The sequence below is a fragment of the Rhineura floridana genome, chromosome 4 (assembly GCF_030035675.1).
Source record: "Rhineura floridana isolate rRhiFlo1 chromosome 4, rRhiFlo1.hap2, whole genome shotgun sequence".
Lineage (NCBI taxonomy): Eukaryota > Metazoa > Chordata > Lepidosauria > Squamata > Rhineuridae > Rhineura > Rhineura floridana.
In genome coordinates this window covers 59552706-59578947 of record NC_084483.1, presented here as the reverse complement: position 1 = coordinate 59578947, position 26242 = coordinate 59552706, and the positions used below count along the sequence as shown (strand labels likewise).

The window sequence follows — 26242 nt, the reverse complement described above, 5'->3', positions numbered from 1 at the left end:
AAACAGATAAAAGCACTACAGTTATAAAACAAGAACTGTGTATATTGTTATGTTCTGCTTGGGATATACCATACAAATTCAGGAAAAGAGGTAGGTCCCTTAAAACAAAATACCTTAACTGTCAAAGGCCAAGGGAAAGAGGTCCACTTTCAGCACTCGTTGATAATTTTTTGAACATGGCTTGTTATGTGGCAACGGACCATGATCCCTGGTTTGGACTTAACAGGTAGCCAAGGCCTTTGGTTTCTTTATCTTGCTTACACCAGAGTCAGAGGGAAGTGGGGGCAATTGGGTAATATACATCAGCACACTGCCTTTTCCTGACAAGCCACAATAAGCCAGAACGTCTGGCTTACCATTATGTGTGAAATATGGTCAAAGTGTTCATTTTCATGCTGCGCGGTAATCTTGCTGTGCGTTTACCATACCACAACTAAGCCTCACTGACTCCTGTGTGGAACACCTATGCTTAAAAAAAAAAGTCAAGCACACACAGGATTCTTCTCAGACAAGTCAAGGATTCTTACACAGATCTATGTGAAAACATTAAGGTGGCAGAAACATGCTTACAAGCGATAAAAGGACTCCATGCTTGCCCTCTTGTGAACAGTTTGGGGTGTTTTATTCACAATCATATATAAGCCTCACACTTACTGTCTGTGGCCCTTCCAACAGTTGTCCATGGCCAGCAGATACATTATTCCTGTACTAACACAATATGAAAGCAAAACTTGAAAATGCTTGCAATGAAATTACAAACGCATCATACATGGCACAAATTGGCATTTACATTTTTAATTTTTAAGTGTTCCCTACACAAACATGGAGTAAACATGTATTAAGAAATTTCCCATTATTACTTGTGTACTAGGCTGAGAAGACTGGTTCTCATACATTCTCTGGTCAGGAATTTCCAGGCTGCTCTGGGTTTTGTTTCATTTATTACTTTTACCTGTTAGTTTGTCTTGGTATCTCTTCATCATGGCCAAAGGCCAAAACAAATCAATTACTACTACTGTAAATTATTACTATTATTACCCATGTCAAAGAAGAGTTTGTCTGCATTTCTAGCAGTTTATATTTTACATAGTCTGCATTTCTATACGATTTGGACAAGGGAAGAGTCAGATTTACACTACTTTTCATGCCTCTGCAACATTAACATGAGGCTAAAAATGTTGACAACTTAGCTAAAAATTGCAAAACATATCACACTAGCACACCAAACTGATTCTGTCGGAACACCATGTTTTGAGTACAACATTATTGGATATATTTGTTCAGGGAGAAGATTTTCCTAAAAACAAAAACAGCATAGGGGTATGTATCTAGTCATTAAATCAAACCATCTCCCCATCCGCCCTCAGCAACATCATAAGGCCAACTACTACAATTCACAATAGCTGGTAATCTAAATATAAGCAGAGTAGTATTAAACCTCACAGTACTTCTCACAGTAGACCCATGGAGCTAGCTTACACACATAGCAAAGATCCCCCCCCCATCTTATTACTATTAAAGCCTTTTTCACCCCTTTTAAAAAAATATTGTCAAGATTTGGTTGCTAATGTTCAGAAAGGGTAACTTCAAACTGGAGCAAATGGAAGAATGAAAAGTACAGGAAGCAGAGACAAATGCCTATTGGTGAAGAGACAGGGTGAGAGGAGATGTTATTGTACTCTCTCTAATACCTCTTGACGAGAGACAGAGACCACATTCCCATCATAAATCTATTCTAGCCATGGCTTCCCCCAAAGAATCCTAAGAAGTGTAGTTTGTTAAGAGTACTGAGAGTTGTTAGGAGACTCCAGTTTTCCTCACAGAGCTACAATTCCACAAGTTGCAGGAAGCCAGATTTCGACTGGACAACAGGAAAAACTTCCTAACTGTTAGAGCCATACGACAATGGAACCAATTACCTAGAGAGGTAGTGGGCTCTCCGACACTGGAGGCATTCAAGAGGCAGCTGGACAGTCATCTGTCGGGAATGCTTTGATTTGGAATCCTGCATTGAGCAGGATTGGGTTGGACTCGATGGCCTTGTAGGCCCCTTCCAATTCTACTATTCTATGATTCTAAGTGGTTTAACAATCAGTTTGTTTTCCAGGAACTCTGTTAAACCACTTGGGGAATTGTAGCTCTGTGAGAAGAATTGGAGTCTCCTCTCAGCATCCTTCACAAACTACACTTTTCAGGATTCATTGGGGGGAGCCGTGACAGAATGTGGTCTGAGAGAGGCAGACAGAAGAGTTTAAGATAGCAGGGCAACATGACTATAAGAGCAACATGAACTCTCTCATAAGGGCAACATCTGCACTATACATAAGAAGAGCCTGCTGGATCAGGCCAGTGGCCCATCTAGTCCAGCATCCTGTTCTCACAGTGGCCAACCAGGTCCCTGGGGGAAGCCCGCAAGCAGGACCCGAGTGCAAGAACACTCTCCCCTCCTGAGGCTTCCGGCAACTGGTTTTAGGAAGCATACTGCCTCTGACTAGGGTGGCAGAGCACAGCCATCATGGCTAGTAGCCATTGATAGCCCTGTCCTCCATGAATTTGTCTAATCTTCTTTTAAAGCCATCCAAGCTGGTGGCCATTACTGCGTCTTGTGGGAGGAAATTCCATAGTTTAACTATGCGCTGAGTAAAGAAGTACTTCCTTTTGTCTGTCCTGAAGCTTCCAACATTCAGCTTCTTTGAATGTCCACGAGTTCTAGTATTATGAGAGAGGGAGAAAAACTTTTCTCTATCCACTTTCTCAATGCCATGCATAATTTTATACACTTCTATCTTGTCTCCTCTGACCCGCCTTTTCTCTAAACTAAAAAGCCCCAAATACATTTAAAGCAGTATCATAGCACATTACAGTCATGGCTTCCCACTAAGAATCTTTGGAACTGTAATTCACTAAGGGTGTTGAGAGTTATTAGGAGACCCCTATTCCCCTCACAGAGCTACAATGTCCAGAGTTCCCTGGGAAGAGGGATTGGCTGTTAAAAATTAGAAATTGTAGCTCTGATGGTAATAGCACTTTCCTAACAACTCTCAGCAGCCTGAACAAACTACATTTCCCAGGATCTCTTTGGGGAAGTCATGACTGTTTAATGTGAAAGGCTGCATACAAATCTTGAAAAAATTAATTAATTACTCCAGACTGCTCAACTTTGCAGGCAGGGTGGACACCCAATTCAGGGGGCCCTTTGTCCAACCTGGCTGATGGCCCTTTCTTTCTTTCTTTCTTTCTTTCTTTCTTTCTTTCTTTCTTTCTTTCTTTCTTTCTTTCTTTCTTTCTTTCTTTCTTTCTTACTTACTTACTTACTTACATACATACATACTGCCCCATTGCTGAAGCTCTCTGGGCAGTTTACAGCAATTAAAAACATTAAAAATAAATATACAAATTTTAAAACACAGAAAACAATATAAAAATACAATTTAAAAACACATGCTAAAAATGCCTGGCAGAAGAGGAAAGTCTTGACCTGGCGACAAAAAGATGACAGTGTTGGCGCCAGGCGCACCTTGTCAACATCATCATTCCATAATTTGGGGGCCACCACTGAGAAGACCCTCTCCCTTGTTGCCAGACTCCCAGCTTCCCAAGGAGTAGGCAACCGGAGGAGGGCCTTCAATGTTGAGTGTAGTGTATGGGTGTGTTCATGTCAGGAGAGGCGTTCCATCAGGTATTGTTGTCCTAAGCCATGTAAGGCTTTATAGGTTAAAACCAGCACCTTGAATCGAGCTCGGAAACATACAGGCAGCCATGGCAAGCGGGCCAGAATTGGTTTTATATGTTCAAACCGTCTGGTCCCTGTTACCAATCTGGCCCCTGCATTTTGCACAAGCTGTCTCCAAACTGTCTCCAAAGGCAGCCCTACGTAGAGCACATTGCAGTAATCTAACTTGGAGGTTACCAGAGCATGGACAACTGAAGCCAGATTATCCCTGTCCAGATAGGGGCATAGCTGGGCCACCAACCAAACTTCGTGCCACCGAGGCTATCTGAGCCTCAAGTGACAGAGATGGTTCTAGAAGAACCCCCAAGCTACAAACCTGCTCCTTCGGGGGGAGTGCAACCCCATCCAGGACAGGTTGGACATCCACCATCCGGTCAGAAGAACCACCCACTAGCAACTTCTCAGTCTTGTCTGGATTGAATTTGAGCTTCAGTTTATAAGCCCTCATCCAGTCCATTGTCGCAGCCAGGCACTGGTTCAGCACATTGACAGCCTCAATCAAGAAGATGTAAAGGAGAAATAGAGCTGCATGTCATCAGCATACTAATGGCAACGCACTCCAAAGCTCCAGATGACTACACCAAGCAGTTTCATGTAGATGTTGAACAGCATGGGGGACAGAACTGACCCCTGCGGAACCCCACACTGGAGGGTCCAGGGTGCCGAGCAATGTTCCCCAAGCACCACCTTCTGGAGCTGACCTGCCAAGTAGGAGCGGAACCACTGCCATGCAGTCCCTCCCACTCCCAACTCAGCCAGTTTTCCCAGAAGGATACCATGGTTGATGGTATCGAAAGCCGCTGAGAGATCAAGGAGAATAAACAGAGTTACACTCCCCCCTGTCTCTCTCCCAACAGAGGTCATCATACAGGGCGACCAAGGCTGTTTCCGTGCCAAAACCAGGCCTGAAACCAGACTGAAATGGATCCAGATAATCGGTCTCATCCAAGAGTGTCTGGAGCTGGCCTGCCACCACTCGTTCAAGGACCTTGCCCAGGAATGGAACATTTGCTACTGGCCTATAGTTATTAAGATTTTCTGGGACCAGGGAGGGTGTCTTCAGGAGTGGTCTCACTATCGCCTCTTTCAGGCAGCCAGGGACCACCCCCTCTTGCAGAGAGGCATTAATCACTTCCCTGGCCCAGCTGGCTGTTCCATCCCTGCTAGCTTTTATTAGCCAAGAAGGGCAAGGATCCAGCACAGAAGTGGTTGCACGAACCTGTCCAAGCACCTTGTCAATGTCCTCAAGCTGTACCAACTGAAACTAATCCAAGAAATCGGGACAAGGCTGTGCTCTGATACCCCGCTTGACTCACCTGCTATAATAACACTGGTGTCTAAGTCCTGGTGGATGCTAAAGATTTTATCCTGGAAGTGCCTAGCAAATTCATTACAGCAGGCCTCAGATGGTTCCACCATGTCCTAGGGGCCAGCGTGAAATAGCCCCCGGACAATTCTGAAGAGCTCTGCTGGGCGGCAGACTGATGATTTGATAGTGGCAGCAAAAAAAACCTTTTTTTGCTGCCCTCACTGCCCCTAAATACAGCTTACCATAGGCACTTAACAGTGTGTAATTGCATCCACCAGGAGTTCGTCTCCATCTGCACTCAAGCCGTCTCCTATATTGTTTCATCACTCTCAGCTCTGGGGTATACCATGGAGCCATACAAGCTCTACACAGGAGAGGGCACTCAAGAGCAATCATGTCAACCACCCGGGTCATTTCTGTATTCCAGAGTTCAACCAGGGTTTTGACAGCAGCGCCAGCCCTATCAGCTGGAAAACTCCCCAGAGCCCTTTGGAAACCACCCGGATCCATTAGTCTCTGGGGGCAGACCAACTTAATAGGTCCCCCACCCTTGCCGAGGGGAAAAGCCACGGTAAGTCTAAACTTCAGCAAGCAGTGATCTGTCCTTGACAGAGGGACTGATGTAAGGCCCCCCACATTCAGATCACCTCCATGTCCAGTTGCAAAAACCAAGTCTAGAGTATGCCCTGCTACATGTGTTGGGCCAATGGCATGTTGGGATAGTCCCATGGTTGTAATGGAAACCATGAAATCCTGAACTGTTCCGGATAAGGTGGCCTCGGCATGGATGTTGACATCACCCAGAACCAACAGTCTGGGGGATCTCAACAGTACACTCGAGACCACCTCCGTCAGCTCAGCTAGGAAGTCTGTTGGGCAGCAGGGTGGGCACTACACCAACAGAATCCCCAATCTGTCCCGCTGACCCAATTCAAGGTGCTGTCATGGCCCCGTCAGAGGACTCATCGAATGAGGATGACTTGGGAGTAACAGCAGCAGACCCAGAAGGAGAAACGGAGGAAACTCCTGAGAACCCAGCTCCTTCTCCCCCTCAGCTGCAGAGCACCCCAGACACAGCTGAAGCCCTTCAGCCAGACGCAGACAGTGAACAGGAGACTCCCCCCTCACCTGCAGAACGTAGACAACAGAAGGTCAGGCAGAAGAGGGGCAGGCCTGTCCACTTAAGGCCAAAACGCTGATGGCTCACACCTGCTGACAAACCTGCTCCTTAAAAGACAAACCTTGGCTTCAGCTTGTTGCTGACTACAACGTCAGGCCTGGCTTCATGTGTTTCCAGATTCCCATAACCTTATCTTGGACTGACCCTTGGCAATTGAACCCGGACCTTTACTGACCTCGCTTCTGGACTTCTGGCTTGGCACGTAAGCTTGGAAAGGGCCTTGCCCTTATCATGCTTCATCCTTGTTAGCCTGGCAGATTTAAGACCAGGCTGCCAGCTAAGGACTTTCCCGCCCTGGTAAATACCCAGGAATTTCCAGCCCCCGCCTACACTGCTGTCTCGGTGCAGAGCTGACAGGTGCAAACACTCCAGACCAGTAGTCACATAGACAGGGTGCTTGCAGAGAGAGATGGAGCTCCTATAGACCACAGCAAAAAAAACCCCACCCTGATGCTGAACCAGGTACTCTGGCGGACATAGCTGGGAGAGACTGACTCCTCCCTGCTCACCCACCCTGGTCTTGGTTATACATGCCAGATCGGCTGCCTTTATCATGACAGTTCCTCATCCTTTGAGCACTAATTCTCTTCCTCCCTGCCTTGTCTTACTTTTTAAAAGTATTTTTTCACTGCACTCCTCTATCAGCTGGATTCTGAGAAAAAGTCAAGGTGGTCCTTTTTCTCAGAGCCAGGCATTCTGGCAGAGGAGGCCAGGAAGTGTCACAGCACAGCAAACCACAGTGGTGGTGCAGACAATACCTGGCCATCTTACCCAGAATGCCAAGCTCTGAGAAGGGCATCACTGGCCCTTTTTCAGAGCCTAGGCAAAGCAGGGAGGTGGGAGCAGAAAGTGAAGGTAGTGAGTAAGTGGGTGGCAAGTTGGGCTGATAAGGGGCCCTTATGAGCTCTAGGGCCCTCAGCCAGTGCCCAGCCTGGCTGACTGCTGGTACTGGATCTCTTTGTAAGGTAAGGGTCAACTAGGGTGATGGTGTTCTCTCTCTTAGCAAGGCGACTCAGAAGAATACTATGGCCAATGATACTGAATGCCACTGAGAGATCCTGTTCAACTCCTGACAAAATGCACCCACCAGAACATGGAAGGCAGTTTCTGTCCCAGAAATGAGATGAAAGTCAGACCAAAACGGATCCTAATGATCAGTATCCTTCAAGAATCCCTGTATCTAGGTCACCACAACATCCTTTAATAACTTGCCTAAACAGGGAAAAGTGGAACCCAGTGGAATATATTCAAATGAATTCTTCTCTGAATATTTCTTAACAAATATCAAATATCAATCCATTATAACATTCTTTTGAGGATGAGGATCCTTCTTTGGGGTCTCTTTCATGAGGGGTCTGTGACTGGGGGCCTGAATGTCTCCTATTCTGTGCCTCTCTTTTGATCTGGAGGAAAAACCAAGATTTCTGCCTTGATTATTTGATGTATTCAGCTAATACAATTTCAAAACACCTTGATTAGGAAGTCAAAGTATGTCACAGTGCTATTTCATGAACCTGAGGCCACAGGAACGGGTATACCTTAATATCAAGCATATGGATGATAGACTCCGACTTGTTTACATAGTCTAACCCAGTGGTTCTCAAACTTTTTTGGTTCGCGGCGCACTGTAAAACATATAAAAATTTTCTGGCGCACTTCATGTACAAAATTATATATTAATATATTTTAAACTATGAATAAAAATAAACTATAGAAAACTATTACTTACCCTATACAAATGGGGTTCTTCTCATTTTTAAAATATACTTTTATAATATTTGAGGCACACCTAGCCACCTGTTAGGGTGCACCAGTGTGCCTGGGCGCACCGTTTGAGAATCACTGGTCTAACCAAACCAGCACTCTCACTTCCTTTAATTTTTTTTTAATGCATTGGAGGCAGAAAATGTATCACCTACCTTGCTATTAACAGTGATGTATGCTTCACATAAACTTTGGCATAGTTTTGCTTTGGGTCAGGCTAGTGCCTATGATGGATCAGCCTTCTTCAAACAACCTAACCAACTAACTAGTACAATCAAAATATTTGAATGTATGCCAATCTGGGCTCAGTGAAATCAATGAGAGGAAAGTTGGCTTAAACACAAGTACTCTAATCTCGGTGGTATATGGATCTGGCTGCAAAGTATGGCCCTCTTTTGCTTGGAAAAAATTGATATATAAGGCATAGAGCTTGGTTAGATTCACATATTATTAAAATGTTTTTTTTCTCTCAAGAGTTCTGCCCATACAGTGATATGCAACCTAATTCGCATGTCAGTTTAAATGGCATTCACTTTTTATGGTCTCATTCTATTCAGGCTCTTATTTCATTTTCATCACCATCCTATTCAAGCTATCATATTTCTCTCATAAATTCTGAGGGTCAAACTACACATTATGTTTCATACGCAGTGTGCAGCTACGTCTCATTTTTTAAAAATCAATTACAGCAGCCAGAAGTGGGGACACACGCACATACAGTTGTTATCAGGATAACAGCATATCGGGAGGGAAAATTTATAATTTCCCTTCCCAGCCACAACCCCTCCTCTAATCCCCATCCTCAAGCACTATTACAATGCTTAGAAAGAAGGTTCCATAGTGCCAATTTAAACTAAGGCTCATAGCCATACCGGTTGGTGGTGGTTTTTGAGGGCTGATAAACCTACCCTCCCTGCACACTGCAATCCCAGTAACAATTCAGGGGGTCATGGATGTAATGAAAGAAAAACAAAGAGATGTAGCTTCATGCTATGCATTAAGCATAACATGTAATTTTCCTCAGAATTTCTCAGATATATAAGCTTTGAAAATACACGTAGACAAGTTGGGAACACATGATGAATTGAGAGAAGGGGAACAATTCAGAAATCCCAACTCCCACAGTGTGATAGTACAGAGTGGCTGAGCTCTGAGGCTAGTCCAATAGTGCAATTGTTCTAGAATGTTGACTGCTGAAGTTTGAGACTAAAGGCTCATCTACACAACGGTTTAGTGTGTGTCTGGTGCTACTTGCATCCCCTTTTAATTAGCAGGGTTCACGTAACGTTACCGGCAAACAGAAGCTATCACACAGTTTCCCCCCTGTAAATCCGTACTAACCTAATCCGTTGATAATATGAAAAGTTTAGAACAATATGGCTCCACGCGTCTTTGAAGACTGTTTGCTTTGATGGTTTTTAGTGGGTGGGTGAATCGTCACTTTCAGTTGTTCCCTTTTCTCTGCCCACTAACTCTCCCATGAATTCCATCTTGTTTCCAGTGGTTTATCTAGCAACTTCTGACTGCTCTGTCCTGCCCCCTTCACAGTTTGCTGCAGCCCTCTCTTCTTTCCTCTCTTTCTCCCCAAGCAAACTTCCTTCACTCCTTTTGTTTCTTAAAAAATCTAAAGTGGTTTTTTTAAAAATAGTCACCTCAAAAATATCAATATCTATATTGGTATTGATGTTTTCTGAAAATATTGATATTGATATTTTTTTAAAAAAAATCAATATTATGTTGATTTGTTTTCCTAGCAGGGGGAAATTAACTCAGAAAAAGCAAGGGGCAGCAGAGAAAGGGGGGATGATGACCCCACTTCTTTTCAACTGCCAAATTTTAGGAAGCAGGGGGCAGGAAGGAGGAATCAGGTCAAAAATATTTGCACATGCCCTGTCATGCCCCCCAGACCCTCAAGGTACCGGGTTCATGCATCAGACTCAGACCCCCACCCTTAGGGAAATGAGACTGGAACCAAAAAGCTATTACTTCACCCTTGCCAAGGCTGTGTACGCTCACAACAACCCTGCAAGGTAGAAGGTAGGCTGCCACCACCCCTGTATACTGGTCCACTCAGAGCCAGGGGATCTCTGAGCCCAGAAGATATATAAAACCAAGGTCCTAAAAGGCAAGAGTCACAGTTACACTCCTTGCCAGGCACCTCTGGTTTAACACTTAAAATCCAAGCCTTCAACTTCTTAATCCTCTTTGGTAGTGAGTGACTGAGATGGGTCAAAGTACTGAATTCAGAACCACCCCTTCTCTCAAATGAACACACCAGGTTAAATAGAAGTAGCTTTATTAAGAAATATAAGTGCACATATCATATAGCAGCAAGTAATCCTTTAAGACCATTCACCCAACAGGGGTTTAGGTTCTTACAAGAGAATTCATACACACAACAAGAAAATAACAAACTAACTCACCTAACTACTTACTCACGAGGTAGTTGGTTGCGTGGCACCTCTCCTAAGAGAGATGGATGTTCAACATAAAGCAATGGAACCAGACATAGGTTGCCTTCCCATAAGCAACCCCTGGAACCATAAGGCAGAAAGGTTTGGAACTCTGGTGCCAGTCAGCATAGGCAGAGAACAGAGAACAAAGGCTATGGGTCTCTAGCCCTATACTTAAGGGAAAAGGATCCTAACGGTCCAAGATTAATTGACCAATCAGGAATTGGCTGATGTAACTTTCTTCTCGATGTTTCTCACATTTTCGCGCCTTCAGGCCCCCCTCCCAACTGTGTTTTTCCAACTGTACAGGCCAAGGATGACCTTGGGTACCAGGCACTTGCTAATCAGCAAAGATAAACAGGTGCAGCTTGTTAAGGCTTCTCTAACCATCTTCAGCTGGGAAGTGAAACTCAGAATTGCAAATTGGCAAAGGCTTGTCTTTTTTTTTTTTACAATAATTTTTATTCAAATTTTCATAAAACATACAAAACAAAATCATAAAACATTCAAAGACAAAAAACAAAACAAAAATGATTAAACAAAAAAATAAAATGTTGATTTCCCATTTGTCGCAGATCAAATCAGTTATAGGTCTACAATATATAACAATCCTGTCTCTTAAATTATATTATAAAATCACTTTCCTCCAGTAGTTATCTTAATTAATCATCAAATCTCATAAACATTACTTTATTCTTTCCACAAAAAGTCAAAGAGAGGTTTCAATTCTTTAAGAAATATATCTATCAATTTTTCTCCTAATAAACATGTCGATTAATCCATCTCGTTAATAATAATAATAATCTTATTGTCATAACCATAGTCCAAATAAACGTATCGATTAATCCATCTCATCAAAATCTGTTAGGTCCAATAATTTCAATAGCCATTATTCCATTATCCATATTAATTCCATCTTCCATCTTCAATAGTCCTGTTGTCCAGTAATTTCAGTGTCCAATCTTCCATTATCAGTATTCCATAATAATCTTGCTGTCATAACCATAGTCATATAATAAGAGTCTGATGGGAATTTCCTCTATCCCAAATATTTTCTTGCCATCAATTCTGAATAAGTTGCTGAAATATTGTTGTAAAGTCATATCTCTGTTCTTCTTTTTTACAAAATGCACTGGCTCATCTCTTGAGAGTTTTTCCATTGTCACATGGCTGCAGTTAATTCCATAGATTTTCTCTATATCAAGCTCCATCACGTCATTCCAGTCCAGAAAATTATCCAAGCCATTGATAACTTTATCTCTAATATCTTCATTAATTTCTTCAGAGATAACGTTAAATTCCAAACAGTTGATTTTATTTCTAATATCCATAAACTCCAGATCTTTTTCCAATTCCACATTTGTTCCAATCTCCAGGGCTTGTATCTTCCCTTTATTTTTTCTTTTCTCATCTCTGATCTCATTCTCCTCTCTCACAGGATCCCCTGTTTCTTTAAGCTCCTGCGTCATTTTGCTCAGTTCAATTTTCAGCTCCTTACTGCCCTGTCGCAGGGTTTGTTTCGTTATCTCAATCTCATCCATTATTTTCTGAAACATAATTACTTCCAGATTCTCAGCCACTTTCTTGATTGCCATTTTTAAAACTACGAAAACAAAACAAAACAAAAATAAAGAAGAACCACTTCTTATTTCAGCAACAATTGGGTTAATATTCCAGGCTTGATGACATCACAGTATAAACAGAGCAGCCTGCCTTATCTCTCTATGTTCAAGAATACAAAACAAATTTAGTTCCCAGCATCAAAACAGTTAGTGGCGTCGTGAAGAAGCAAATAAAATAGACCAAAAAGAGAGTAGTCCCAGACAATATAATGTTCCTCGGAATAGAAATCCCTCTTCTGTTTATATCTTTAGAATGCACTTCCAGGACAGCTTTTTGCAATAGAAACAGAGATAAGCTGTTAATTTCGTGAATAACAGAGAAGAGTTATAGCTCATCCAGAAGTTCTTTAAAGCTGATTAATTTGACAAATCTCTTTTTGCTGCAACAATTTAAACCAAGTAAAAAAAATAATAGAAAGAAGGGTGCTTGCCTGTTAGTCTGTTTTCTCTTTGAAGAAAAGATAAACGTATCGCATTAAACAGATAGAGCTTGTTCGGAAGTCCGTCCGGCATTGCTGGCTGGACCTTTTCTCATAAATTAATGAAATCCAGCCCTCCCAACAAAAACAGGCTTTTGAGGTTGATCTCTACGTTTCTCCCTGCCCGGGAGAAATTTCATCAGTCAAAAAAAAAAGTTCTGACTGATTTATATCTGAATAAGCTTCTTTTGAGGCGGGAGCCCGTCTCAAAAGCAGGCACAAGCGAAGTCACCCTTCCCGGAAGTAAGGCAAAGGCTTGTCTTTTCTAACTGTAACCATCTCCCAGAGTCCCTTACTGGAGCCAAAGTATTGTTATTAGATTTTTAATAACTCATGACCATTACAGGTTCATGACACGCCCCTTTTCGGGAAGATGATGTCAGAACTCTGGATAGTTCTGCGTCATCGCCACAGCAACCAGGGATAAGGGAACAATCAAAAATTCCATCAACATTGCACTATATACAGCATAAAAAAGAAAAAAAGAAAAAAACAAATTAATACATTTTAAGCAAGTGAGCTACTTCTTGACTTATGCCTTCTAGATATATTCATAAAATTCAACAAGGTTACAAAATAACAGCAAAAAAAAATTAAGGGACCCCTGAAACACCCAAGAAAAGAAGACTTTATTATATAATAATAAAAAAAAAAGAAATAGAATAAAAAATGGGGTAATCCAAGAGCTGGTCCAGGTTGAAAAAGGTCATAAGCCATAAAATCCTATAAAAGTCCATAAAACATGTTAAAAGCGTAAAAGAGTAAAACGAAGTCTAAAACAGTCCAGAGGTCATCAGAGCCGGGAGATCAGTCAGTGGAATAGGCATGAATCAAATGTCAGTCAACTGGAACAGGTAAACGAGATAAAGCATCTTCAGCAACCTCCAAAGCAGGAGTGCAAGTCAAAACCAGGTGTTTCCTAGAAAAATATTGCTTCATCATATTCACATGGTATACTTTAGGTTTCTTATGGGATTTAGGGTCAGTTAGCAAATAATTGGTGTCGCTCAACTGGGCCTTGACAATCAAAGGGCCTTCCCAGGCCACCGATAACTTATTGTCTACTTGGGCCTTTAGTACCAAAACTTCGGACCCCTCAACGAAGTGTCTTTCTTTAGCTTGAGCATCATAATGGGCCTTCTGCTGTTGTTGAGCCTCCCCCAAATTCTCATGAGCGACAGCCAAAACATCTCTTAGAATATTCTGTAACTTATGGAGGTAAGTTACTACCGACACAGGCATAGCTTCCAACCTTCCTTCCCACTCATTCTTGAGCAATGACAAAGGCCCCACCAGATCCCTTCCAAAAACTAGCTGGTTGGGGCTATAGCCCAAGCTGGCAGAGGGAGTAGCCCTATAGGCGAACATCAGGAAAGGTAAAGCTACATCCCACTCTTTAGGATGTTCTAACACATACGCCCTTAACATTTTATTAATAGTGGCGTTCATTTTCTCACATTCGAGGAATGGTGACCAGCAGTCGTAATGTGATGTTCCATGCTAGCAAGTTCCCAAAGTTTTTTAGTTAACTTGGCCACAAAACTCGGCCCTCGGTCTGACAAAATAGTCTTGGGAAACCCCCAACGCGAAAATAACTCTAACAAGATTTTAGCAATGACTGGGGCAGTGATGGAACTCAAAGGAATAGCTTCAGCAAATCTTGTGGCAAAGTCAATTACAGTCAAAATAAATCTTCTCCCAGTCTTAGTCGGATTGAAAGGGCCAATCACGTCCACAGCCACTTGAGCAAAAGGTTCTGCCACAATCTGGGACACCTGTAAGGGTGCCTTGGGGTGATCACGGGCATACCCAAGTTGTTGACAAATATCACAGGATTTTACATATTCTTTAACAGTCTTAGCCACTGAGGGCCAATAAAAATGTTGGGTAACAGAAAACAAAGTCCGTTTCACACCCAGGTGCCCCGCAGTCACAACATCATGGGCCAGCCGCAATACATCCAGGCGAAAAGGTTTTGGCACAACTAGTTGCCTGACTGGCTGCCAGTCCGTGAAATTCCCCCCAGGAACATGTTCTTGATAAAGCAAGCCTTTGTCCCAATAAAATCTCACTTTCACAGGCTCTGATAAGGCAGGAGGGCTTCTCCCGGCCTCTTCCCTGCAGTTTTGCAAACTCTCATCCTTCAATAAAGCTGCCTTAAAGGCTTGAGAGCTGGCTGCCGGTAATTTACATTCCTCTGTCTCCCCCACACTGGGTTGCAAGGAGTTTTTTCCCTGTTGTTCGGGCAGGCTCCCAGCTCTCCCCTCTGCAGCCCTCTCTTCCTCGCCATCCAGAGGCCATTTCTCCACACAGTCTTCTATAGGTTGTAACAAAGTTTGAGACCTGGTAAGAACATTTATCTCAGCTCCACGTACAGTCTCTTGATGACTTAGGAACAACAGATCAACTCCTATTAAAACATCCCATAAATGGTCATCCGAATGAACTATAACTCTATGGCGTCCAGTCCAGCCTCAGTATGAAAGCACCACATCAGCTACGGGCACTTGCACTGTCTGCTGTCCATACGCTGTGACAGCCACTTGTAACTCTGGAACATATTGCTCCAGCTTGACCAGCCGCTCCGCAATACTGGTAATTTCCGAGCCTGAATCTATTCTCCCCTTGACCTTAATACAGTTAACATATATGGGTTCGGAAAACTGCGTTTGGACCCATTCTTTACATTCCGATGAAAGGGGTCCTGGGGAGTCTTTCTCTGGAAACAAGCTGTTCCTTACTCCTCCCTCTCTGTCCCGACACAGTTTGTACAACACTCACCGGCAGGGCTCTGACTGCAGATCCATAAGGAGTTGCAGGGCAGTGTTGGGAGTCTGGGGCAGAGAGTACAAAATCCGATTCTGCTTCGTCATTCCCTTCTACTGACGACCAAGGAGAAAGTTCAGGGGGTTCTGCTCCAGGTGACTCCAAGTCTCCCACACGCACAACTGGAGCAACCCTTGGATTCTTCCTCCCAGCCGGACTGGGCTTAGGCAAGATTTCAGAACAGGAATTAGCCTTATGGCCAATTTTCCCACATTTAAAGCAAGTTATTTCTACACGGGGCTTCTCTTGCAATGCAGCCTCTGTCCGGGCGGAAGGTACTTTGAAGTAGCCAGCAGGCCCTCCCTTCACTTCCCTCGGCGGTTGCCATGGTTTCTGCATACCTGAAGTCTCTCGCCCCGGCGGTTTCACAGGAACGTTCTCCGGTTTCCGAAACAAAGTAAACTTTTCTGCAGCTCTGTTTTTAAACATACGATCTGCTAGCATGCCTGCTTCAGCCAGCGAACGGGGCTGCTGGTCTCTAACCAGAGCCATCAGATCTCGAGGGAGACGTCTGTAAAACAGTTCTTTAGCAAACAGATCTAAAACCTCCCCTCGAGTTGCAGCTTCAGCCGTGTCTGCCCAGCGCTCCACATTCCTGCCCATCCGCGCAGAAAAAGCTGAGAAGCTTTCCCGAGGCTTCTTTTGATCTGCCTCTAAACGTCGAAAACAGTCCTCTGCTGTTAAAGCAAAGTGGGACCTGGCCAGAGCATAAAAGTAATCAAAATTATCTGCATACTCCACTGGCAGAGAGTTCAACAGTTCTCTCAACTCGCCTTCAGCGTTAATGCGTAAAGCACTCATCCAGTACTTTTTAAGCACACCTTGGTCTCTACAAGAGTGAGCAAAAACTTGAAAAAAGGTAAAGATGTCATCTGTCTCACGAAAGGTCGGAAAAGATTTTTTATGGAGGTCTGGTCTTCCTCCTCGCGGTTGTTGCAACTCACGAGCAAAACTTTCCCTACTCCGGTGATCCTCCTTCATAGCCTTGAACTGTAGAGACAACAACTTCATTTGCTTAGCTAGGTAGCGCTGCATACTCCTAGGCAGCTCTTCCCGATCAGAATCTTCTTCCTCCTCATCTTCACTGTCCTCCTCACTTTCCTCAGTTTGCTTAAACACGATCTCCTTGTCATCCGCAGTAGGCTGAGGTATAAACGACAGAGCAGCAGCGCCTTCCTCCAGCTGAACAAGCTGACTAGGCAACGCATTGTCTGCCAGGTGCACATCCTCGGCTCTGTTCTTTTGAGATCTGGTTTTTATCTTTTGCGACATTCTGCACTGACCTTACTACCCAAAGTAACAAACGGTTGTGTCAGAGGTCTCTTTCAAATTTACAACTTGCTGCAATGCACTTATCTCACACAGCGTGTTCACTTAAGAGCAGGAATGGCTTCGATCCCACCGCTACCACCATGTCATGCCCCCCAGACCCTCAAGGTACCGGGTTCATGCATCAGACTCAGACCCCCACCCTTAGGGAAATGAGACTGGAACCAAAAAGCTATTACTTCACCCTTGCCAAGGCTGTGTATGCTCACAACAACCCTGCAAGGTAGAAGGTAGGCTGCCACCACCCCTGTATACTGGTCCACTCAGAGCCAGGGGATCTCTGAGCCCAGAAGATATATAAAACCAAGGTCCTAAAAGGCAAGAGTCACAGTTACACTCCTTGCCAGGCACCTCTGGTTTAACACTTAAAATCCAAGCCTTCAACTTCTTAACCCTCTTTGGTAGTGAGTGACTGAGATGGGTCAAAGTACTGAATTCAGAACCACCCCTTCTCTCAAATGAACACACCAGGTTAAATAGAAGTAGCTTTATTAAGAAATGTAAGTGCACATATCATATAGCAGCAAGTAATCCTTTAAGACCATTCACCCAACAGGGGTTTAGGTTCTTACAAGAGAATTCATACACACAACAAGAAAATAACAAACTAACTCACCTAACTACTTACTCACGAGGTAGTTGGTTGCGTGGCACCTCTCCTAAGAGAGATGGATGTTCAACATAAAGCAATGGAACCAGACATAGGTTGCCTTCCCATAAGCAACCCCTGGAACCATAAGGCAGAAAGGTTTGGAACTCTGGTGCCAGTCAGCATAGGCAGAGAACAGAGAACAAAGGCTATGGGTCTCTAGCCCTATACTTAAGGGAAAAGGATCCTAACGGTCCAAGATTAATTGACCAATCAGGAATTGGCTGATGTAACTTTCTTCTCGATGTTTCTCACATTTTCGCGCCTTCAGGCCCCCCTCCCAACTGTGTTTTTCCAACTGTACAGGCCAAGGATGACCTTGGGTACCAGGCACTTGCTAATCAGCAAAGATAAACAGGTGCAGCTTGTTAAGGCTTCTCTAACCATCTTCAGCTGGGAAGTGAAACTTAAATTTACAAATTGGCAAAGGCTTGTCTTTTCTAACTGTAACCATCTCCCAGAGTCCCTTACTGGAGCCAAAGTATTGTTATTAGATTTTTAATAACTCATGACCATTACAGGTTCATGACATGCCCAGTAACAGAGCAACCTGTGGGAGTAAAAATGTAAAATTAGAGGGCAGGGCCACAAGGAAACAGTGACACAAATTTTTCCCAGAGGAACGCCTACTTGTGTGAATGGAAAACAATGGATTTGGGTCACTTATTCAGCTGAGCTAGCTAGAAATCCTCGCTCTGTTCGAGCTGCTGAAAGCCCTTCTTTCACAGACAATTCTGACAAATTCCAGTCTCCAACAATCACAACAAAGCTGTGTGGGAAATCTCACGTTTCTTCCTTATCCGGAAGAAATTATCCCCAGTCAAAAAATACCCTTCTGACTGGATTTAAAACTGAAAAAGTTTCATCCAAGACGGGAGCCCGTCTCAGAGCTGCACAGGCGGAGGGATCCTCCTGGGAAGTCCTGGGAAGTCCTCAGCTGAATAAGTGACCCATTTTTTTTTCTTTAAAGAAAAATGGACTAACAGGCAAGCATCCTCCTGTCTACGCTTATCACTTTCTTATCTATACAGCTAAAGAGATTTGTCAGAGAATCAGCAATTAAGAAAACCTGGGTGAGCCAAAAATTTCCTTCTCTTTTACTCACGGAACTAAGGGGGAAGAAAATAAAAATAGCCTATCTTTTTTTTATTGCAAAAAGCTGACATGGAAAATAGCATTATAAAGATTACAACGGATGAGGGGTTTCTGATTGGAAGAGAAAAGAAAAATATTTTTGATATATAAGACTTTTGTGTAATAAATGTCTGGGACTATTTTTTCTGATCTACTTTTTTTTTGACGAATCTGCTCATTCTTTCTGCTACTAGTTAATTGGACGCTGTGAACTAAAGCTGTTTTTGCACTTCTGGGCATATAACAGATAAGGGCTGTCTAGAGTGTGACGCCAGTTGGTTTGAAAGATTAACTCCTTTGTAACTGGATAAAGAAATAAACTGCTCTTTGCTTGGGACATTGAAAATTGAAGGAGTTTTGTTCCTTTGGCTTTAAGAATGACAATTAAGAAGATCATGGATGTACAAGATGGGACTTTATCTTTAGACATGTTTCAGAAAATAATGAATGGGATTAAGTCAATAAAACAAGAACTGAGAAATAATAGTCAAGCGTGGAGAATTGAATTTGATGAAATGAGACAGGAGCTGAAAGAAATTCAGGATTCTATGAGAAAGGAGAATAAAGATAGATCTGGAAAACCAAAAAAGGATGAAAGAGAAATTAAAGGCAAGGTTCAAACTATGGAGATTGGATTAAATATGGACATGGAAAAAGATTTGGATTTCCTGGCTGTGATGGATCCTGGAGACAAATATTATGGTTTGGAACTCAGCGTTGTCCCTGAAGGAATTGAAGAGATTGGAGATAAAGATATTATCGGTTCAAAAAAATTGCTGGACTGGAAGGATTTGATGGAACTTGAAATGGAGAAAGTTAACAGAATTAATCCCTGTTTTGTGTCAATGGAAAAATCTTCAAGAGATGTGCTAGTGTATCATGTAAAAAAGAGGAACAGAGATGCGGCTTTGCAACAATACTTCAGTGATACGTTCGGAATTGATGGCAAGAAAATATCTGGGATAAAGGAAATTCCTATCAGACTCTTATTATATGACTATGACAGCAAGATTATCGGATGTGTAAAGATGGAAGATGGAACCAATATGGATAATGGAAGAAGAGCGATTTGAAATTACTGGACTTAGTAGACTTGATAAGTTGGATTAATTGACATGTTTATCTAGAAAAAAAATTGATGGACATATATCTCAAGGATTGGAGACTTCTCTTTGACTTTTTGTGGAAGAATAAAATGATATGATGTTAATGAGATTTGAAACCAATTAAGATAACCGCTGGAGGAAGGTGATTTTATAATCTATTAAGAGACAGGCTTGTTATATATTATAGATTTGTAGCTGAACTACGACAAATCAGAAGTCAATACTTTTATATATTTTTTCTTTTTTTATTGTATTAGTTATTGATTTGTGTTTTTTCTTTTTGTATTGTTTTGGTTTTGAAAATTTGAATAAAAATTAATTGAAAAAAAAAAAGAAAACAACGGATTTGAAGCTACCATTGAGGACCTTGCAAATCTATTAAGATGGTAAAAGCTGTCTATTTGCTACAAAGAAATGCTCCCATGTGGATAAGCCCTGTGAGTAAAAAGCTGCTCAGCGAACCCAGAACCTGAGTGGAACAATGAGGAATAGACACCCTTGATTCCTACAGCCCTTTAAACTTATAGCATCCTTATAAGATTTCAGAGGAGAGAAATAAGTAGTAGCAGATGCACATCACACGGCACAATTTCCCCAATCCTAATCCCCCTCCAGGATACTATAAACTGCTGGTAGCACAGTCCAGTCATTTTTCCCCTCCTGTTCCCCCTCCTTTAGTTCTTGTTGCTAAATCCGGTGCCTCCTGGAGGCCAGTGAGCATGCTCACTGGGCTGTTCTGGGGTTTGTTATATTTTATTTTCCTGCATAGGTAGGGAGTCCTGGAAGTATACACAAACCCCTACCATGTCTGTGGGTGACCCCACTTTGATGCCAAACTAACAGGTACAAACATTAAAAGGTTCAACATTAGGAGGAACACGTAGAGACCTGCAACAAAGTGTTGCAGTATTTCCCAGCCACCAACAGGTTCAGTATACCAGTCAGCCTGGAAAGAGGAGCCTTATATTGCTTTTGAGGATTTATGGGGGTGAGGATGGGAAGAAATTTCAGGAGGATAAAAGTAAAATGACTGCTTTCCCCTCTTCATTTCCTTGTTGTTGTTTAATTTTTAAAGTTAATTTTTATTAAAATGTAAATTTGCATATATAAAATGGGGAAAAACAAGAATTTACCCATGAAACCTTCCCCTACCTCCAAGGATGGTGTTATATCATATAAATTAAATACAAAGAAATCAGAGATTTATACAGAAAAAATGTCATTATCCATCATGCTGCAGAAACTCTGTTACTATTATGCTCATTTATTAACTAATAAAGCAATACCAATCTGTAGAAAATGTGTCCTTACATCTCTTACCTGTCCTCACCGTCAAATTATTGGTTAATTTCTCAGTAAATGCAATCTGCCAGATTTTATTATACCATGCTTCTAGAGTTGCTCCCTCTAAATTTTTCCAGAATCAGGCCACTACAAACATGTTCCCATCAACAAATCGCTGATCAATGCTTGTAAGCAGTACATTCACATTTTCCTCATGAAAAAGATTCAGAAGAGTCAATTCAGGGGATTTACTTAAACTCTGGCCCATTATACACAGGAGAATACCTCATCTCAAAATCTTGCAACTCTATTGATTTCAGGAAGAGAAAAGGAAAATCATTACTTTCCTCCTCTTCATTTCCTTGTTACGAAATCTCCATTTATTAATTCAAATTTTAATCTTATCTCACTGACAGCAGTATTTGCTTTGTAGAACAGAAAAAAACTTATGTGATCATTTTTCCTGGTTAATAGCAACTCAAACCATGACCAGTTATGAGCAAAGGTTAAGGGTTTTCTTCCCTTTCCAGTAAACAGCACATCAATAAAGCTGCATAAAGTCAGGTGTACTAAATAAAAAAAGGATGCAATCCAGTTCAGATATACAAAGTCTACAATATCAAGTCAAGCTGCATTTTTTATTTTTTTTAAACTTCTGCATCTATCATAGATGCTACAGGGGGAAAAGTTTCTCTCTTACATGTGAAATTTATTAAGCAACTGCACAATTTTTAGTATGCTAACAGTGCAATCCTACGCACATTTACTTGGCAAATCCGTTAATCCAAGACATTTTACATCTAACTCAAATCATTGTGCATACGATTGCTGCTAAAAAAAAACCTTACCCTTTGAGAAATCATGGAGAACGGGAGAGGTGCCGGAGGACTGGAGACGGGCAAACGTCGTCCCGCTCTTTAAAAAGGGTAAAAAAGAAGATCCGGGGAATTACAGGCCGGTCAGTCTGACTTCAATACCGGGAAAGATATTAGAACGGATAATAAAAGAGTCAATTGGCAACTATCTAGATGACAATGCTGTGATTAGAAGGAGCCAGCATGGGTTTGTCAAGAAAAAATCCTGTGAAACTAATCTCATCTCTTTTTTTGATTGGGTCACTAGCCTAGTAGATGGTGGAAATGCTGTAGATGTCATCTATCTAGATTTCAGCAAGGCGTTTGGCAAAGTCCCCCACAACCTTTTGATTAGCAAACTAGTCAAATGCGGACTACATGGAAATACTGTCAGGTGGATTCACAACTGGTTGGAAAACCGTACTCAAAGAGTGGTCGTCGGTGGCTCTGCTTCGGACTGGAAGGAGGTCTCGAATGGAGTGCCACAGGGTTCTGTCCTGGGGCCGATACTCTTCAACATTTTTATCAATGACTTAGATGATGGGGTGGAGGGAAGCCTTATGAAGTTTGCGGATGATACAAAACTGGGAGGGATAGCTAACACAATGGAAGACAGGAATAAAATCCAAAGGGACCTGGATAGACTAGAAAATTGGGCTGAAATTAATAAAATGACATTCAATAAAGACAAATGCAGGATTCTGCATTTAGGCCACAAAAACAAAATGCACGGGTACAGGATGGGAAATACCTGGCTTAGCAGTAGTGCGTGTGAGAAGGACCTTGGAATTGTAGTGGAACGCAAGTTGAACATGACCCAGCAGTGTGATGCTGTGGCAAAAAAGGCAAACACGGTTTTGGGCTGCATAAACAGAGCTATAGTTTCCAGGTCGAGGGAAGTAATAGTCCCACTATATTCTGCACTGGTCAGGCCTCATCTGGAATACTGTGTTCAGTTCTGGGCACCTCATTTTAAGAAAGATATAGACAAGTTGGAGCGGGTTCAGAGGAGGGCGACAAGGATGATAGCCAGTATGGAGAACAAGTCTTATGAGGAAAGGTTGAAGGAACTTGGCATGTTCAGTCTGGTGAAGAGAAGGCTGAGGGGTGACATGATTGCACTCTTTAAGTACCTGAAGGGCTGTCACATAGAGGAGGGTACAGATTTGTTCTCTGCTGCCCCAGAGGGTAGGACTAGGTCTAATGGTTTTAAGTTGCAGGAGCGTAGATTCAGATTGGACATTAGAAGGAACTTCTTGACAGTAAGGGCAGTTCAGCAATGGAACCGACTGCCTAGGGAGGTGGTGGGATCCCCTTCGCTGGATGTCTTCAAGCAGAGGCTGGACAGCTATCTGCGGGAGATGCTCTAGCTGTGGATTTCCTGCTGTGAGCAGGGGGTTGGACTCGATGGCCTACAAGGCCCCTTCCAACTCTATGATTCTATGATTCTACCAACAAAAACTCTAAAAATAACCTTATGTTTTTACTACTTGATAAACTACATTTTTAAAAGGGATGGGGAAAGTTTCCTTTTTCACTGGAACCACAAGGTTTGATCCAAAAGTATCTCTCCACATGCAGAAGCATCTTTTACTCAGAACAGCTGTTTCACACCTCACTCTACAAAATTGGCATGAGAATCCAACTAAATCCAGCAGAAACATGAAAACTGTGTAAGTACCTACTAATAGTGCTATATTAAATATTCAGCTTGGGGATTATACAACATTTTCCTCTGAATCTGGTGCAAACCCACAATTTCCTTGTTTGGATTTGGCCCTAGTAGAGAACTTGCACAGGTATATGCAAAACAATGCTAGTGGTTCTTTCCCTCATGTTCCTTTTTAATCAAGCCCATTATAATTAATCACAGACCCCCAAAACACTACTTGGTAAATAACATGGGCACAAGCACCAAATTAAAAACAAGATGCAAAAGGAGAGAAGGCCTTACATCAGAGGTCACCAACCTTTTTGGACCAAGGGGTACATTTCAAATGTTGAGAGACTGCTAAGAGTACCAGGTACAAAATGGCTGCCATGGGGACGTGGCATAACACAAAATGGCTGCCATGGGAGCATGGCATACAACATGGCTGCCATGGGGTGGTATGCCATAACACAGGAGACCCAGTACCTGCAGGAAGAGAAGAACACCGCTGCCCAGGGAAGGAGAGCCTGCTGCTGCTGCTGCTGGATCACCATCTCCACCATCCTTCCCTGTGGACTTCTGCCTGGCAGACGTACATCTGCAGGACCAGGCCCCAGGTACCCAGCCAGCTGTGACTGAATCCCATCACCTGTCCCTCTTTGGAGGGATACATAAGCCGGCTGGCTGAGGTGGCCTGGGTTTTTTGTGTGTGCTGTGTCTGTTTTGTTTTTTTTCTTTTGTGGGGGGGTTGTTTTAAGGTTGGGTGCCTGCCTGAGTGGTGGAAGCTTACATCGGGGCATGTGTCAATCACAGGGAAGTGATGGGGGAAGGGTGGGAGGCCAATGTATACCGAGGCTGGGCGGCAGATGCTGGGGGAAAGCTAGGGGCAGGTCACGTCAGGTAAGAGGAACTAGGGAGAGATGCATAATATCTGTCCCCTGTTCCGGGCCTGTCCAGAGCCAACAGACAGCTGGGGGATGCTTGACTCCACACTCTGGCCTTTGACTGCTGCTGTGCAATGCCAGGTCTGTTGCCCAAAAAACATTCCTCATCCATGATATGATATTGGATGAGGGCACGGACCTGGCTTGTATTACAGAAACCTGGCTGGATGAGGCTGCTGCTCCTATTCTTGCGGCCATGTGTCTGGCTGGGTTCTCGTATGCACAGCAGCCGAGGGTCGGTAGTCGGGGAGGGGGAGTGGCGGTTATTTACCGAAGGTCCCTGGTTCTCACCAGACCTCCTCTCTGTGAGACCAAGGTGGCAGATTGCATGTACTGAAGTTTGGGCCCAAAGGGCAGTCAAGGGATTCTGCTCGTGTACCGCCCACCCCGCTGCACGACGGACTCCCTGGCTGAGGTGCTGGAGGTGGTCTCGGCTGTGCGTGTACAGTCCCCAAACCTGCTGGTATTGGGGGACTTCAATGTACATTCAGAGGCCATCCTTACTGGGGCACCTCGGGACTTCATGGAAACCATGGCTTCCTGGGAGCTGCACCTTATTACAATGGGGCCCACCCATGTAGCCGGTCATGCACTCGACCTTGTGTTTGTCTCGGGAGAGGAGGGGAGTGATCTGAAAATTGGGGGTACATCCATCACCCCCTTGTCATGGTCAGACCACTACTTGGTGAGGTTGGACCTTTCGGTGCCACAAACCCTCTGTGGGGGTAGAGGACCTATTAAAATGGCCGCCCCAGGTGTCTGATGGATCCTGATGGATTCCTGAATGCGCTTGGGGATTCTCTGGAGCATGCACACAGCCACTCGGCTGAGACCCTAGTGGAGGGGTGGAATGCCGCAATCGCCAGGGCATTAGACCGGGTGGCTCCGAAACGCCCTCTCCCCCTGAATAGAACTCAGACAGCACCGTGGTTCACCCCACGGTTGCAAACTCTGAGGCGGGAGGTGAGATGGCTAGAGCGCCAGTGGCAGAAATCTCGCTCTGACGACGATCGGACACATGTTAGAGCGGCTGCGGCAGCCTATCATGTGGCAATAAGGGCAGCAAAAAAAGATTTTTATGCTGCCTCTATTGCATCTGCAGAGTGCTGTCCCAGGAGACTGTTCCAAGTGGTCCGGAGCCTGGTCGGTCCAGTTGATCTGGAACCAATGGAACATGCTAAGGCCTCCTGTGACGAGTTTGCTAAACACTTTGCGGAGAAAATTGATCGTATTAACAGTGCTATTCCGTGCGCTGTGGACACAGTGAGCGAGCCAGAGGTGACCAGTGGTGCTCTGGTGGTGTGGGATCGGTTCCAGCTTCTTCCATCTGATGAAGTGGACAAGGTGCTTTCAACCTTAAAGCCAACCACTTGCTTACTCGATCCTTGCCCATCGTGGCTCATTATGAGCTGCAAAGAGAGACTGGGTGAGGGGATCAAGATGGTGGTAAATACATCTCTCGAAGAGGAAGTAATGCCATCATCGCTCAAGGAGGCAGTAATAAAACCAATCTTAAAGAAGCCCTCCTTGGATCCCCAAGATCTGAACAACTTTCGCCCAGTCTCAAATTTGCCATTCTTAGGCAAGGCGATTGAGTGGGTGGTGGCAAAACAGTTGCAAGTGCACTTGGAGGAAGCGGCTTGTCCATTTCACAGAAATCACTTAGAAGGTGTCTACACATTTTGCTTCATAACTTTCTTTCTAGGAGGGTGAGAGACTTTTTAAAAAAATGAAAGCTAGGGCACCTGCCTCTGGGCACCACTGATGGCTTCACAGATACCATGGTGCCTGTGGGCGCCAGGTTGAACCCCCTCATCCTACATTCTAGTTGGATCCATGAAAATCTACAGCAAGCCCACTTTGAGCAAAAGCCAATAAACATACATTGGCATCTCTGGATACATTTTTGCCAGCCAAGTAGCATA

At 43.5% G+C, this 26242-nt stretch overlaps 1 protein-coding gene across 16 annotated transcripts in view; it reads right to left on the bottom strand.

Moving 5' to 3' along the window:
* The window catches only part of RIMS1 (regulating synaptic membrane exocytosis 1), a 542374-nt gene that overhangs the window by 260976 nt on the left and 255156 nt on the right, over positions 1–26242 (bottom strand). The gene's annotated exons all lie outside the window — the stretch shown is intronic.